At 43.4% G+C, this 16,069-nt stretch overlaps 1 protein-coding gene across 8 annotated transcripts in view; it reads left to right on the top strand.

Moving 5' to 3' along the window:
- The first annotated feature begins 4,669 nt into the window (after positions 1-4,669).
- Positions 4,670-16,069, top strand: part of MACF1 (microtubule actin crosslinking factor 1) — a 377,759-nt gene continuing 366,359 nt past the window's right edge. For 3 of the 8 annotated variants that reach the window (XM_077295966.1, XM_077295965.1, XM_077295964.1), the window contains exon 1: positions 4,676-5,174. The gene's annotated coding sequence lies outside the window, so the exon portion shown is untranslated. Of the gene's footprint in view, positions 5,175-16,069 lie in introns of all 8 variants that reach the window. The other 5 variants (XM_077295969.1, XM_077295955.1, XM_077295963.1 and 2 more) reach the window with 3 other exon arrangements.

Raw genomic sequence — 16,069 nt, 5'->3', positions numbered from 1 at the left:
TTTAAATCAGAGAGTTATGTCACAAAAAATAGTTAATAAATAACATTTCCGTCATGTGTACTTTACATAAGCACAAGTTTTGAAACATATTTTTTTGTTAGGACGTTATAAGAGTTAAAAGTTGATCAGCGATTTCTCGTTTTTCCAACAAAATTTGCAAAACCATTTTTTTTGGTGACCACATCACATTTGAAGTGACTTTGACGGGCTTATATGACAGAAAATAACCAAAAGTGACACCTTTTTAAAAACTGAACTCCTCAAGGTGCTCAAACCCACATTCAATAAGTTTGTTAACCCTTCAGATGCTTCACGGGAATTAATGGAATATGGAAGGAAATAATGAAAATTTAATTTTTTTCACAAAATTGTTACTTTAGACCCCAATTTTTTTATATTCACAAGCAAAACAGAAGAAAATGGACCCCAAAATTTGTTGTGCAATTTTCCCCAAGCTTGCCAATACCCCATATGTGGGGGGAAACCACTGTTTGGGCACACGGCAGAGCTCAGAAGGGAAACAGCACCATTTGACTTTTTGAATTCAAATTTTCTGGAATAATTAGTGGACGACATATTGGTTTGGAGATCCCTTGATGTGCCTAAACAATGGAAACCGCCCCACAAGTTATACCATTTTAGAAACTAGTCGCCTCAAGTAACTTATCTAAATATGTAGTGAGCACCTTGAACTGCCAGGTGCTTCACAGACGTTTATAAAGTAAAGCCATGAAAATAAAAAAATGTTATTTTTTTGTCCGAATTTTTTCTATTTTCACAGGGGTAATAGGAGAAAATGGAACCCAAAATTTGTTGTGCAGTTTCTCCTAAGTATTCAGAAACCACATATGTGCGGGGGAAAACTACTGTTTGAGCACACTGCAGACCTCAGAAAGGAAGGAGTGACATTTTGGAATGCAGACTTTGATGGAATAGTCTCCAGGTGTCATGTCGTGATTAGAGAGCCCATGAGGTATCTAAACAGTGGAAATCTCCCACAAGTGACTGCATTTTGGAAACTAGACCCCTCAAGGAATATATCTAGATGTGTGGAGAGCACTTTATAACATAGTACTATGAAAATAAAAAAGTCAAATCTTTCCCACAAAAATGTTATCTTAGCCCCAAATGTTTTATTTTCACCAGGGTAACAGGACAAAATGGACTCCAAAAATTGCAATTTCTCCTGAGTATGCCGATACCCTATTTGTGGTCGAGAACTACTTTTGAGGTACAGTGCAAAGCTCAGAAGGGAATAAGCGCCATATTGGAGTTCAGATTTTGCTGGACTGGTTTGAGGGTGCCATGTCACATTGTCAGAGCCCCTGAGGTGTAAAAACAGCAGAAACCCCATAAGTGAGCCATTTTTACAGACTACACTTCTCAATGAATTCATCTAGGGGTGCAGTGATTATATTGACACCACAGGTGTGTCACAGAGTTTTATACATTGAGCAGTGAAGAAAAAAAATACCAACCAGTAAGCTACAGATTTTACATTTTCACACAGGTAAATGAGCAAAAATGGCACCAAAATTTGTCCCGCAATTTCTGATGAATGTAGACATACCCCATATGTGGCTGTACAGTACTGCTTAGCCATACGGAGAGAGTCGGGAGGGACTGAGCGCTATTTTCCTCCTTCGGAGCAGATTTTCCTAAAATAGTTTGTGGACTCTGTATACAGCTCCTCTAAGTACTAGGAAAGCAGAATCCCCCCTCAAGTGACCCCATTTTGTAAATGATACTCCTTTGGGAATTCATCTACAAGTGTAGTGACAATTTTGACTCTATGGCCACATTCATGCGTTCAGTATTTGGTCAGTATTTTACCTCAGTATTTGGAAGCCAAAACCAGGAGTGGAACAATTAGAGGAAAAGTATAATAGAAACATACGCACCACTTCTGCATTATTCATCCACTTCAGGTTTTGGCCTAGAAATACTGATGTAAAATACTGACCAACTACTGCTAGTGTGAATGTGGCCTATGGGTGTTTTCCAGAAACAGGCAGCAGTGGATGTTGCCGAGTGAGAATTGCAAACTGCCGTTGTAATGACCAGTACGTTGCAGTGACCAGTGAATGTACATTGTGCCCACTTCATGCACCCATAAATTAGGTGGGCTCTCATCGCTACAGAAATGCCAAACATGTGCAAACTGCCGTTGTAGTGACCAGTACGTTGTAGTGCCCAGCTCATGCTCCTGGAGACACGCACCTGAAAATTAGGCGGGCTCTCATCGCTACAGAAATTCCAAACATGGACGCTAAACGTGGTTTAGGCACACTGGGGCTCATAAAAAGGGAGGGGGCATTTGGATTAGGGAGCTCAGAATTTGCTGAATTTCTTTTGGGCAGTGAGGAGCCATTTCATTTTTCCAGAGCTTTTGTACTACCAGTAAAATGGAAGACCCCAACATTTCCGATAATAGATGATGGACCTGAGTGGCGACTTGCTTTTTTTGTGCTTTTTTTAAACCAGTGGCGTATGACGTCACTGCTATACGCCGGCGCAAGTGCGTTTCAGATGAATTGGGGAGAGGACACCACTGGACCTCAGCCAGGTAAGGACAATTTTTTTTTTTAAAGCTGAGACATGGGGGCAGTACGGAGAGACTTGGGGGCAGTACGGAGAGACTTGGGGGCAGTATGGAGAGACATGGGGAAACAATGGAGAGACATGGGGACAGAAGGGAGAGACATGGGGCAGAATGGGAGAACACATAGGGGCCAGCAGTAAGACAAATGGGCTATGATGTATTTTATTTTTGAGGATACTGTTTTCAGTGTGGGTGAGGAGAGGTCCAGTTACTGTGCAAGGCGACACTGTCCCTTTTGTATTTCATCCGGCGTAGTGTAGAAGTTGGGGAACAATTAGGTAATGTGCTCTAGATAAATGTTATTTTCTGCAGAGAGGAGTCCTGGCTGCATGTCTAACAAACAGGTAAACCCTGCATGTGTTGCGGCTGTCGAACAGCTGCGAGACATTCAGGCGCAGGGAATCGAACATATTATTAGTGCACGCCAAAGACATTCAGTTATCACACGAGCATGCTCAGATAACACCTTATCCGAGCACGTTTGCTCATCACTATTTCCTTCACTCCACAATGCAGGTAAGGAAGCAGCAGAGCCTCTGTTGTCTTCATACATTGACATTTTGTCCTCACACATTGATGCATATCATGAAGACCACATCATCTGTACGATTTAGGTCATAGCATAGGTGGTTTATCTTTATCACTCACTGGAGATAAGATCAGTGAATGGCAAAAATAAACTGTAGGCAGGAGGAAATGTCTGAAAGATTATTTTGGAAGATCCACGGGGAGTAGACCAGTGCTGATTTATGGTAGTGCAGAATTTAACATTTGTGAGGCTAGTTTCACATTTGCGGTTGAGTCCGCAGCGTCTTGTCTGCAACCGCAAATGCATGCAAAAACGCATGCCAACACATGCTAATGCGTTTTTTATCTGCATCAGCTTACGCATGACGGCATAAAAAAACAATGCGTTTGCGCTTTTTATGCGCATGCGTTCGATATTTCCAGGAGGGCATGTCTCAATGGACGTGTCTTAATCTGTTCCTGGACATGAACAGTCCAAAGTACTCAAGCGCAGTAAACGCATGCGTACGCAAATACATGCGTATGCATGCGTTCCCATAGACAGTAATGCGTTTTTAACGCACTCATCCGCATGCGCATGCCTGTGCATATTTGAACGAAATTTGCCGCAAAAATTGCAAAATGGTGCATTAGCCCCGCTGCACACCGCGAAAAGACGCATGCGTATGCAAATGCAGGCAACCGCACGAACCTGCGTCCACAATGTAAAAGATATGAAATCAAGACGCATGTGGATTGTATGAGTCAGAAACGCTGCGGACACAACCGCAAATGAGACACCAGCCTAATACGCTCTATCTATGATGGACCTTGTCTGGTAAATCTTGCATTTTGGCCCCGTCTGCGCCTTTCACACCAGCCCTGATATAATCTCACTTTGAGCAATGTGGTTCTTAGATATACGTGTTCCATCTCTTGCATATAGTCTAAAGGTGTATTAAATGTGTGGTTCTCAATGCAAAATCTTTTCTGCACAGTAACCTGGTGGCAGCACATGTGTAATTGTACTGTATTAAAGGATATGGTAGATTTCGAAATGTGCGCTCCTTAACGCTACTACGGCACCTTTAGAATACATTCACCCCATTCAGAAAATTCATAATTTACAAGACCTGGACTGGCACTTTGGGGGCATTGTTTGAGAAACTGAATCAACAGTGAGTAGTTGTAAAGACCAATACCCACAGGGCACACTGCCTAGGGTATATATACATGTATATATAAGGGATGGTAACATGCCTACTGTCCTGACCTGGAGACCACTGGGCACTCATCAGCAAATAATACATGGCATGACCTAGCTCTTGTTACATTGCTGATGGCTAGGATTCTGCCGAGCAGCAGCCGGAATCCATGTATTATCCCTGGTATGTGACTCGGGTACAATGGCCTGGACCCCCCACCCCAGCCTCACTGCTGTGTGTGCCCCCGGGTGAGGGCTGTGCACACGTGTGCCCGGCACTGGTCGCAGATTCAGGCAGCTGCAGATCTGGGTGAGGCTCTTTGTACAGCAGCTCCTCCCCATCGGGTGCACAGCCCGGCACAGTGAGGTGGTCGCTGTGTCTCCATCCCTGGATGTCCTTTTCTTCAGGGACTGTGTGTCTTCATTCTGGATGTATGTGCCCCCTGGCCCTGGATGTGAGGATGCCGGCTGTGGGCTGATGCCTCTGTGCCAGTGATGCTGATGATGTCTTCTTAGGCTTCCTTCAGTGTGGCTGTGAGCTGCTCTTCCTCTCTCCCTGGATCTGTCTTTTTCTTATTTCTGGGCTGGGGGCAGGGTCATTTTCTTTCTGCTGCCCACAAGCTTCTCTGGACACTGGCTCTGGCTGTCATCACTGTCATCGGGCTATGGATGGGAATCTCTCTCCACCTGTCATTTGCTTTTAAGGATTTTCCTGGATGCCATATTTTTCTCTGTCTCCCTGGATGTGACACTGTTCCTGGCGGTCTCACTGGATGAGACTCTGGATGTCCCTTTTCTTTGAGGATTGCGGCACAGATCCACAAATTCCCCATAGTTTCTGTTTCCTCCTTTTACAAGGGGGTAAGTGGGTAGTCCTCATAGAATTGTAAAATCACATTGCCATTTGGGGGCACAGGGTTCATTATACCATCACTTACTTATATCATCACTTATATACGGCATCATGCCAGCAACATGTCTCTGTCATGTGTAACGTAACCGCTAAAGCATGAGGAATCCATATTACAGCCTACAACCTTGTTCGCATATTTATATATATTTATTTTACAGCCCTTACATATAGCATCATAATGCCTACCATATTATTATTACCATAATTGTATTACTTACAACTGCAATATTTGCAATTTTCTACCGTCCTATGTTTTTGGTATGTAATATGCCACGTCATGCCATCATGCAGTGCTTTTTATCAGCATACCATTCATTGATATGGTCAGTGTGTGCTAAATCTGTCCTGTTGCCTTTATGGTCACCTTAACTTATGGATTCTATCACCATTCGTGGTCACCAGCATAGATAATGGTTGGCTGTGATTGGATTCAATGAAGAAGACGCAGATCATAGATGTATGTACTCCAGGTCACTGTCACAATACCCATAATATAGTCCACAGCTAATTCCCTGGAGAGGGTTTCAGGCAGGAGCTAGTGCAGAGCGGCATTATGCATTGTATCTGCTAATAGTCACATCCACAGAGAGAAAATACATATTCCGTCTTCATTATAATACATTACACCATGATCATGTGCAATACTATTCAAAATATGTCATCAGGGAACCCACGCAATGTATTCCCAGAGATAGGAGCCTCCTCTGAGATTGGCTGATTACCGAGCTGATCCAGCGATCAAGTCACTGGTTTATGGAAGGTCTCCTCACATCTCCATACCTTCTGCTTCCAAGTCATAAATGGCGTTTACTGCATTATCATCACAGGTGTATTAATATTTTTAAACCTCTGCTAAAGAGTCTTCCGCTAAAGCCCTACAATGGTGTGTAATTTCACTACACTGCCGCCAAACCTCCCAATAACAAACACCATGGAGGGGATCTCTGCTGAGTACAAAGAATAAGTGGGTGTCTCAGCACATGTATAGCATATCTGAATGGAAATCAGTAGGAACTCTAGTTTTAGTGAAATATGATTATTTCTGCTGTATAATTAAAGTACATAAGAGCCTAACAGTTCTTTTCTGTAAGCTACCTGTTAGCTAAAAAGAACATTCCTTACCTAAAGCTTTTATGTTGTTTCTCAGCCTAAAGCTACAGTTTATTCAAATGATTACGATTATGGGTAAGGAAATTATTTTCCATTTCTTCAAACTGGATTTGTTGAGAGAAAGTAGTTCGCTTTGGTTTGACGGAAGTCTAGCTGTCATACTTAGGGTTACAGGAAGCAGAGGTCTAGGGTTTTTATGGTTGGGTCCACACATAGAAGACCTGAAATGGAGGGAACATGGTAGTTACCAGGTAAAATCTTTTTGTGCCAAAAATTATTTTCTTGTCTTGCAGCCTCACTGTAGAAAATGTTTTCCACAATTGTTAAAGCAATAGCTAAAGATGTTCTCAAATGTGGTGGTTTGACACGAGATACGGTTCCTGGAAACTTGTAAGTCATCAGTTCAAAGTAACAAAAAACCCAGCCATACTTACTTTAGATGTGGACCATCAGTGAAAACAGGGCCACTCATATACTGTCACTCTACTTTAAAATGATACTTTGCCATAACATGGTGGCATTTTTGTGTTCCAATAATGGACTAATGCATTAAACTGATCAGAGATCTCACAGACCACTGACTCCAGAACTTGCATTCTGTTCTATAAAGAGCCATGATTGGTTCTCAATATTCCCCCAATTGTTTAATGTCAACTTCACTATGAATCTGACAAAACACAAATGGGGTCTTCTCCATCAGATGATGTATGCATGGCATTGTTCTTTCTTAGGGGCAATTCTTTAGTTGAGAAGAACTCTATACAAAGGTACCCAATAAAGTAGCTTTAGCATGTGCATGAGGCCTTATAGGCTCACGGACTGATCTGTTATCTGCATTGGAGTCCCAACTACCAGATCCTAATGATAAGAATTCCATTGAGGGGATGTTATGACTTATTGACATTGTATTAGCTTTTGCCTGAAGTTTAGCAACCTTCCTCATTGCAATACCTTTATGCACAACATTGATCACACTTAGTACTTGGAAGCCTGCAATCTTTGCTCTTTTCCAAGAAATGGTTGTCATAAGTTGCTTGGGAATTGGATGACTTATTACCATGGTCATGTTCAGATGATTCAGGGTTTTTTGTGTTTTTCCAAAAATGCTATAAAAATGTGGAAATTCTATAGTATGTTCAGAAAATCACGCCTCCCGAAGAAGCACAGCGAAACGCGCGTCGGGGTGTGGGACTCCAGGGGATTACATACGGCCATACAGGTAATATACTTCATTAGAAAATCTAGTGTCATTTAGTTGTCTATAATTATAGATACTAAGATATATGACATTATCACAGGCTCAACACATAGGGAGACATTCTATGCTGTATTAAGGATGGAATATTTTCCTTCAGTATAGGCACACATGTTTCTGTAGCCTTTTGATTGGAAATCCTTGGGCATTTAATGGATCATGCCATTGTGTTTTAAATTCTTTGTTGTTTAGCCGTTATGTACAACTAGATTTCCCCATGGCATTATGATCCCTGTTTGTAATTGAATCCAGCACCTTTTTCCTACTATTGATATGTTAAAATCTTTTAAATATTTATTTTATAACTACAACAATTCAATTATTTAATTTAGTACCCAAAAATTTTGGGGGGATTATCATTCACTTGTGGTCGCCAATATAGTGAATTATTGTTTATCTAATGGTACTTTCACCTTATGATATACAGTATATGGGTTTAATATATAGGGCATTCTATACGTGATTAAATTGTATTAGCTTTTGCCTGAAGTTTAGCAACCTTCCTCTACCCCAATGCAATACCTTTATGCACAACATTGATCACACTTAGTACTTGGAAGCCCGCAATCTTTGCTCTTTTCCAAGAAATGGTTGTCATAAGTTGCTTGGAAATTGGATGACTTATTACCAAGGTCATGTTCAGATGATTCAGGTTTTTTTTGTGTTTTTCCAAAAATGCTATAAAAATGTGGAAATTCTACAGTATTTTCAGAAAATTGCATCGAAAAAAAATTGGGAATGCATCATGAGAGAATGGCCTTATACAGATTCCTAGAAAACCTATAAAGAGAGAAAAATTAGGTCAATGTATCAACAAGAAGATGGTAACTAACAATTTAAAGTGAACCTGTCAGCAGGATTGTGCACAGTAACCTACAGACAGTGTCAGGTCGGCGTCGTTATATTGATTACAATGATATCTAGGTTGATGAAATCCATCTTGTGATTGTTGTTTAATCTTTATTTGTAGTTTTGAGTTAATGATATGTTCATCCTCCGGGGCGGCCTGTGGGGGCTTCATGTGGTGCTCTGCAAGGGTATTTATACTGATGGCTTATGGCAGATCACTGATCCTTCACTGACTTGACCCCTATTTTACATATTGCATATACTATGGTGGGTGTGGAAAAAAAATTACATTGAGCAAAGTGGCACCTTCTCAGCATCAGGTATAGCAGGGGTGGGCAATTAATTTTCCCAAGGAGCCACATGACAGACCATGACTGTTGTGTAGGCCGAACCACTAGGCTGAAATTAATTATGCTCAATATTAATATTAACATATCAATTATAATTATTTTATATGAATATTAATTGTATCACTTAATATTGAGCAGAATTAAGTATGCTGAGATCCTCCTATATACCATAAGAGCCCCCACACAGTCCCCCATATACAAGAGGAGCCTCCACACAGCCCCCTATTTACAAGAGGAGCGCCTTATATACAGGAGAAGGCCCCACAGAGCCCTCTATATATAGGAGGAGCCCCCACAGAGCTCTATATACAGGAGGAGATTCCACAGAGCCCCCTATATACAGGAGGAGCCCCCACAAAGCTTCCTATATACAGGAGGACCCACCACACAGCCCCTTATGCACAGGAGGACCACCACATAGCCCCCTATATACAGGAGGAGCCCCCACATAGCCTCCCCATGATCAGCATGAGACCCACATATCCTTCCCATGATCAACATGAGACCCACACAACCTCCTCATCATTAGCATGAGACCCACATAGCCTCCCCATGATCAGTATGAGAGCCCTATACCTCCCCATGTCCAGCATGAGAGCCCCGTAGCCTCCCCATGTCCAGCATGAGAGCCCCATAGTCTCCTCATGTCAAATCTGAGACCCACATAGCCTCCCCATGATCAGTATGAGAGCCCCATACCTCCCCATGTCCAGCATGAGAGCCCCGTAGCCTCCCCATGTCCAGCATGAGATCCCATAGACTCCCCATGTCAAAACTGAGAGCCCCATAGCCTCCCCATGTCCAGCATGGGAGCCCCATAGCCTCCCCATGTCCAGCATGAGAGCCCCAATGCCTCTCTATGTCAAGAATGAGAGCCCCATAGACTCCCCATGTCCAGCATGAGACCCTCATTAAAAAAAAAAACACATCATACTCACCTCCTTCCTGTTCCCCGGGCGCTCTCCAATGTCCTGACTCTGCTGTGCACAGCTGATGCGATAAAATGCCGTAATTGTGTCAGCTATCTCAGACACTGATTGGTGGAAGGAGGGGCCGAGGATGCAGATAGTGGTGACGGGGCGGCGGCGGCGGACAGGCTGGGGAGGTCATGGTGAGCCCATAGGTCACTGTTTTCAGCCCCTCGGATGTGTCGGTCCACAGGCCGGATGGGTACGGCCAGAAGGCCGGATGTGGACCGCAGACTGCACTTTGCCCATTTCTGATGTATCGCATTATGCCTATAATATTGCCAGTTAAAAAAAAAAATTTGAATAGCACCAATGGGGTTGCATGTGCAGTAGCATCTATTGCGTTCCATTTTACCACAGTTACATTTTTTTGTCTCTAGCAAAATGGCGCTGGTGGGAGCACATGTGCAGTAGCAACTATCACAATGCAACCAATAGATGTAACTGCACAGGTGCTGGGGCCATTTTGCTAGTGAAAACATTTTTTGGGGCTGCAATAAAATGGCACCAGCGGCAACACCTGCGCAGTAGGATCTATCGCGTTCCAATAGATGCTACTGCGCATGCACCCCTGCCAGCACGATTTTGCTAGAGACAAAAAAAATATGCTGCTGTGTAAGCTGGAGACCAAACATCCTTGGCTACAGTAAAATGGAGCTGGTGGCGGCGCCTGTGCAGTTGCACCAATCGGAACCCGATAGATGCTACTGCGCATGTTAACCCCACCGGATCCACTTTGATACGGGTAATTTTTTTTTTTACCCACAAATATTTTAAGCATAATGCTATACATGATACTGTGCAGCCGCTGGCGTCATTTGCTCAATGTACTTGTTTTTTTCTAAAACCACCATAGTATATACAGTATGTAAAATAGGGGGTAGGTCACTGAAGCATCAGTGACCTATCATAAGACCAAAAGGATGCATATGTTAGCGCTTTATAAAAATAAAGATTATTATATGTGAGCAGAGCACCACATAAAGCCCCACCCACAGGCCGCCCTAGAGCATGAGCATATAATTAACTGAAAATTGTAAATACGGATTAATCAACAACCACAAGACGGATTTCATCAACCCAGGTGTCATTTTAATCAGTATGACAGTATGACCTGACACTGTGGTTTACTGAGCAAAATTCTGCTGACAGGTTTGCTTTAACCCCTTTCTGACATTAGACGTACTATCCCGTCGAAGTGGTATGACCACCGACGGGATAGTACGTCTAACGCGATCAGCCACGCTCCCGGGGGAGCGCGGCTGATCGCGGCCGGGTGTAAGCTGACTATCACAGCTGACATCTGGCACTATGTGCCAGAAGCGGTCACGGACCGCTCCTGGCACATTAACCCCCAGAACACTGCGATCACACATGATCGCAGCGTTCTGGCGGCATAGGGAAGGATTGCGCAGGGAGGGGGCTCCCTGTGTGCTTTCCTGCATCTCCTCCGTAATCCTCCCTGCAGGCCCCGGATCCAAAATCGCTGCGGGGCTCCTTCCGGGTCCTGCAGGGAGGTGGCTTGCAAGCGCCTGCTCAGAGCAGGCGCCAGCAAGCCTCCTGCAGTGCCTGTCAGATTGCAATGCACTGTGTCAGATTGGCGAAGTGTCAGATTAGCGATCTGACACTATACTGTGATGTCCCACACTGGGACAAAGTAAAAAAGTAAAAAAAAAATATTTACATGTGTAAAGAAAAAAAAAAAAATCCTAAATAAATAAAAAAAAAAATATTGTTCCAATAAATACATTTCTTTATCTAAATAAAAAAAACAATAAAGTACACATATTTAGTATCACCGCGTCCGTAACGACCTGACCTATAAAATTGTCCCACTAGTTAACCCCTTCAGTGAACACCGTAAAAAAAAAAAATAGGCAAAAAACAATGCTTTATCATCATACCGCCGAACAAACAGTGGAATAACACGCGATCAAAAAGACGGATATAAATAAACATTGTACAGACTGAAAGCGCCATCTTGTCCCACAAAAAACGAGCTGCTATACAGCGTCATCAGCGAAAAATTATATAAAAGTTATAGTCCTCAGAATAAAGCGATGCAAAAATAATTATTTTTTCTATAAAATAGTTTTTATTGTGTAAAAGCGCCAAAGCATAAAAAAATATAAATGAGGTATCGCTGTAATCGTACTGACCCGAAGAATAAAACTGCTTTATCAATTTTACCAAACGAGGAACGGTATAAACGCCCCCCGAAAGAAATTCACGAATAGCTGGTTATTGTTCATTCTGCCTAACAAAATTCGGAATGAAAAGCGATCAAAGAATGTCATGTGCCCGAAAATGATACCAATAAAAACGTCAACTCGTCCCGCAAAAAACAGGACCTCACATGTGGACCAAAATATGGAAAAATTATAGCTCTCAGAGTGTGGTAACACAAAAAAAGCGTCTTTTAGGCTACGTTCACATTTGCGTTGTTGGGCGCAGCATCGGCGACGCAACACAAAACGCATGCACAACGCATCGTTTTGTGACGCATGCGTCCGACGTTTACATGAAATTTGACGCTCAAAAAACTGCATCATGTAGCGTCGACTGCGGCCTGACTGTTGCAGACAAATGATGCATGCGTCACAAAACGCTTGACAACGCATGCCGGCGCATGTCCATGCGCCCCCCATGTTAAAGATAGGGGCGCATGACGCATGCGTCGGTATCCGTCGACGATGCTGCGCCCAACAACGCAAATGTGAACGTTACCTTAGTGTGTGACAGCTGCCAAACATAAAAACCCGCTATAAAACCCCGCTGTACATAGTAAATCAAGCCCCCCATTATCACCGCCTTAGTTAGGGAGAAATAATAAAATAAAAAAATGTATTTATTTCCATTTTCCCATTAGGGTTAGGGTTGGGGCTAAAGTTAGGGTTGGGGCTAAAGTTAGGGTTGCGGTTGGGGCTAAAGTTAGGGTTGGGGCTAAAGTTACGGTTAGGGTTGGGGCTAAAGTTAGGGTTGGGGCTAGAGTTGGAGTTAGGGTTTGGATTACGTTTACGGTAGTGTTAGGGGTGTGTCAGGGTTAGGGGTGGGTTTAGAGTTGGGATTAGGGTTAGGGGTGTGTTCGGGTTAGGGGTGTGTTGGGGTTGGGATTAGGGTTAGGGGTGTGTTGGGGTTAGGCGTGTGTTGGGGTTAGGGGTGTGATTAGGGTTGGGATTAGGCTTAGGTGTGTGTTGGGGTTAGGGTTGGAGTTAGAATTGGGAGGTTTCTACTGTTTAGGCTGTTTAGGACTCTGCAAATGCAACATGACGTCCGATCTCAATCCATACAATTCTGCGTTGAAAAAGTAAAACGGTGCTCCTTCCCTTCCCTGCGTTATAAACTTTAGTGAAACACTTGAGGGTTCAAAGTGCTCACCACACATCTAGATAAGTTCCGTGGGGGGTCTAGTTTCCAAAACATGTGGGGGGTTTCTACTGTTTAGGTACATCAGGGGCTCTGCAAACGCAACGTGACGCCCGCAGACCATTCCATCAAAGTCTGTATTCCAAAACGCCACTTCTTCCCTTCCGAGCTCTGCCATGCGCCCAAACAGTGGTTTATCCCCACATATGGGGTATCGGCGTACTCAGGACAAATTGTACAACAACTTTTGGTGTCCAATTTCTCCTGTTACCCTTGGTAAAATAAAACAAATTGGATCAGAAGTAAATTTTTTGTGTAAAAAAAGTTAAATGTTCATTTTTTTTAAACATTCCAAAAATTCCTGTGAAACACCTGAAGGGTTAATAAACTTCTTGAATGTTGTTTTGAGCACCTGGAGGGGTGCAGTTTTTAGAATGGTGTCACACTTGGTTATTTTCTATCATATAGACCCCTCAAAGTGACTTCAAATGTGATGTGGTCCCTAAAAAAATGGTGTTGTAAAAATGAGAAATTGCTGGTCAACTTTTAACCCTTATAACTCCCTAGCAAAAAAAAATTTTGGTTCCAAAATTGTGCTGATGTAAAGTAGACATGTGAGAAATGTTACTTATTAAGTATTTTGTGTGACATATCTCTGAATTTTCATGCCCTTAAATCACAAAGTTGAAAAATTGCAAAATGTTCAAAATTTTCACCAAATTTCCGTTTTTTTCACAAATAAACTCAAGTAATGTCAAGGAAATTTTATCACAAACATGATACAATATGTCACGAGAAAACAATGTCAGAATCACTGGGATCCATTGAAGCGTTACAGAGTTATAACCTCATAAATGGATAGTGGTCAGAATTGTAAAAATTGGCCTGGTCATTAACGTGCAAACCACCCTTGGGGGTAAAGGGGTTAAGGAAGGTTAAGTCACCTGAAATGAGAAGAAACAGTTGTTCAACTTTTATATGGAGTTCCTCTTTAATTCCAGTTCAAACTTAGGCCTTAAAGGCGTTTCCCCACTAACAAAAGTTAATTTTAATCTATAGATCTTGGAATAATAATAATTTCCACAACTGGATGTGTTTAAATAAAATGTTTCTGTTCTGATAATCTGATAAATGTGCCCCTGCTGTGTACTGTGTAAGGCCGGTTTCACACGTCAGTGGCTCCGGTACGTGAGGTGACAGTTTCCTCACATACCGGAGACACTGACACACGTAGACCCATAAAAATCAATGCATCTGTTCAGATGTCAATGATTTTTTGCGGACCGTGTCTCCGTGTGCCAAACACGGAGACATGTCAGTGTTCGTGGGAGCGCACGGATTACACGGACCCAATAGAGTCAATGGGTCCGTGTAAAACACGGACCTCACACGGACGTTCTCCGTCTGGGGTCCGTGTGCGTGCAGGAGACAGCGCTACAGTAAGCGCTGTCCCCCCCACATGGTGCTGAAGCCGCGATTCATATGTTCCCTGTAGCAGCGTTTGCTGCAGAGAAAATATGAATAATAGTGTTTAAAATAAAGATCTATGTGTCCGCCGCCCCCCCACCCCCTGTGGTCCCCCCCGCTGTCCTGAAAATACTCACCCGCTCCCACGTTGGCTGTCACTCCTTCCTCTCTGCCCCGCGCCTTCTACTGTATGCGGTCACGTGGGGCCGATCATTTACAATCATGAATAGTCAGCTCCGCCCCTATGGGAGGTGGAGCCACATATTCATGACTGTAAATGATCGGCCCCACGTGACCGCATACACTAGAAGCCGCGGCCAGACCAGGAAGCAGCGAGGGAGGCGGGTAAGTATTTTCAGAACAGCGGGGGGGCGCACAGGGGGTGGGAGGGCGGCGGACACATAGATCTTTATTTTAAATACTATTATTCATATTTTCTCTGCAGCAAACGCTGCTGCAGGGAACATATGAATCGCGGCTTCAGCGTGATGCAGGGTACCACACGCGTGGGTACCACACGCTCCGTGTGGTACCCACTCGCCATACGGGCGGCACACGTGTGCTGCACGTATGGCCTACGTGAGTTCCCAGGCACACGGACACGGATAACTCCGGTACCGATTTATTCCGGTACCGGAATTATCTGGACGTGTGGGACAGCCCTAATGGCTGAGTCTTACTGTGCAGGAACATGCTCTGATCATACCACATCTCATGGGCAGGTGAGGAAGCAAAAGATTATACAATCCCCTGCTGTAATGTCATTTGCTCCCCCTCCCCCGTCCGGGAGCTGTGGTGTGTTCAGACCATGTCCCTGCACGGTCAGACAAAGTCAGGGTCGTACACAGAAATCATGCGACCCCATGGCAATAGTCTGAATGCCCCACCCAAAAAAAAAAAAAAAAAATTCACGGCCAGGCCCAGCTCACCGTCTTGCGTCTCCACACAGCCTCTTCTCACGCTCTGGATCCAACAGGCGGTAGCTGCCCTCACATGTGCAACTACTTCTGGCCGTGCCCAGTATACACTGCTCTCTCTGGCTGTAAAGCTACGTCGGCCACGAGGCACGGTGTCCTTATGCAAATCGAGCCAGAGAGTTCAGCCGGGAGCAGTGCAGGACTAGAAAGGAGGAGTTAGGAGAAAGCAGGTACAGAGTGATGGTGGCGCACACATTTAATTAAAGGCATGCGGCACAGCCCAGGGGCGGACACTGACAGCTTGGGGTCCTGTGCAAGAAATGTGTCTGGGCCCCCTCCTTTTATGGTGACAAAGCTATATATATATAAATATATATACTGTATACTGTATATTTATATATATATATATATATATATATATACACACACAGTATATATATATATATATATATATATATATATATATATATATATATACATATACATACATACATGTCCACACACATACATGTATATATATTATATAACTTCCTTTATTATGTACAGTACAGACCAAAATTT

This window comes from Ranitomeya variabilis, chromosome 3 (assembly GCF_051348905.1).
Source record: "Ranitomeya variabilis isolate aRanVar5 chromosome 3, aRanVar5.hap1, whole genome shotgun sequence".
Lineage (NCBI taxonomy): Eukaryota > Metazoa > Chordata > Amphibia > Anura > Dendrobatidae > Ranitomeya > Ranitomeya variabilis.
This window is presented reverse-complemented; position numbering and strand designations above follow the sequence as displayed.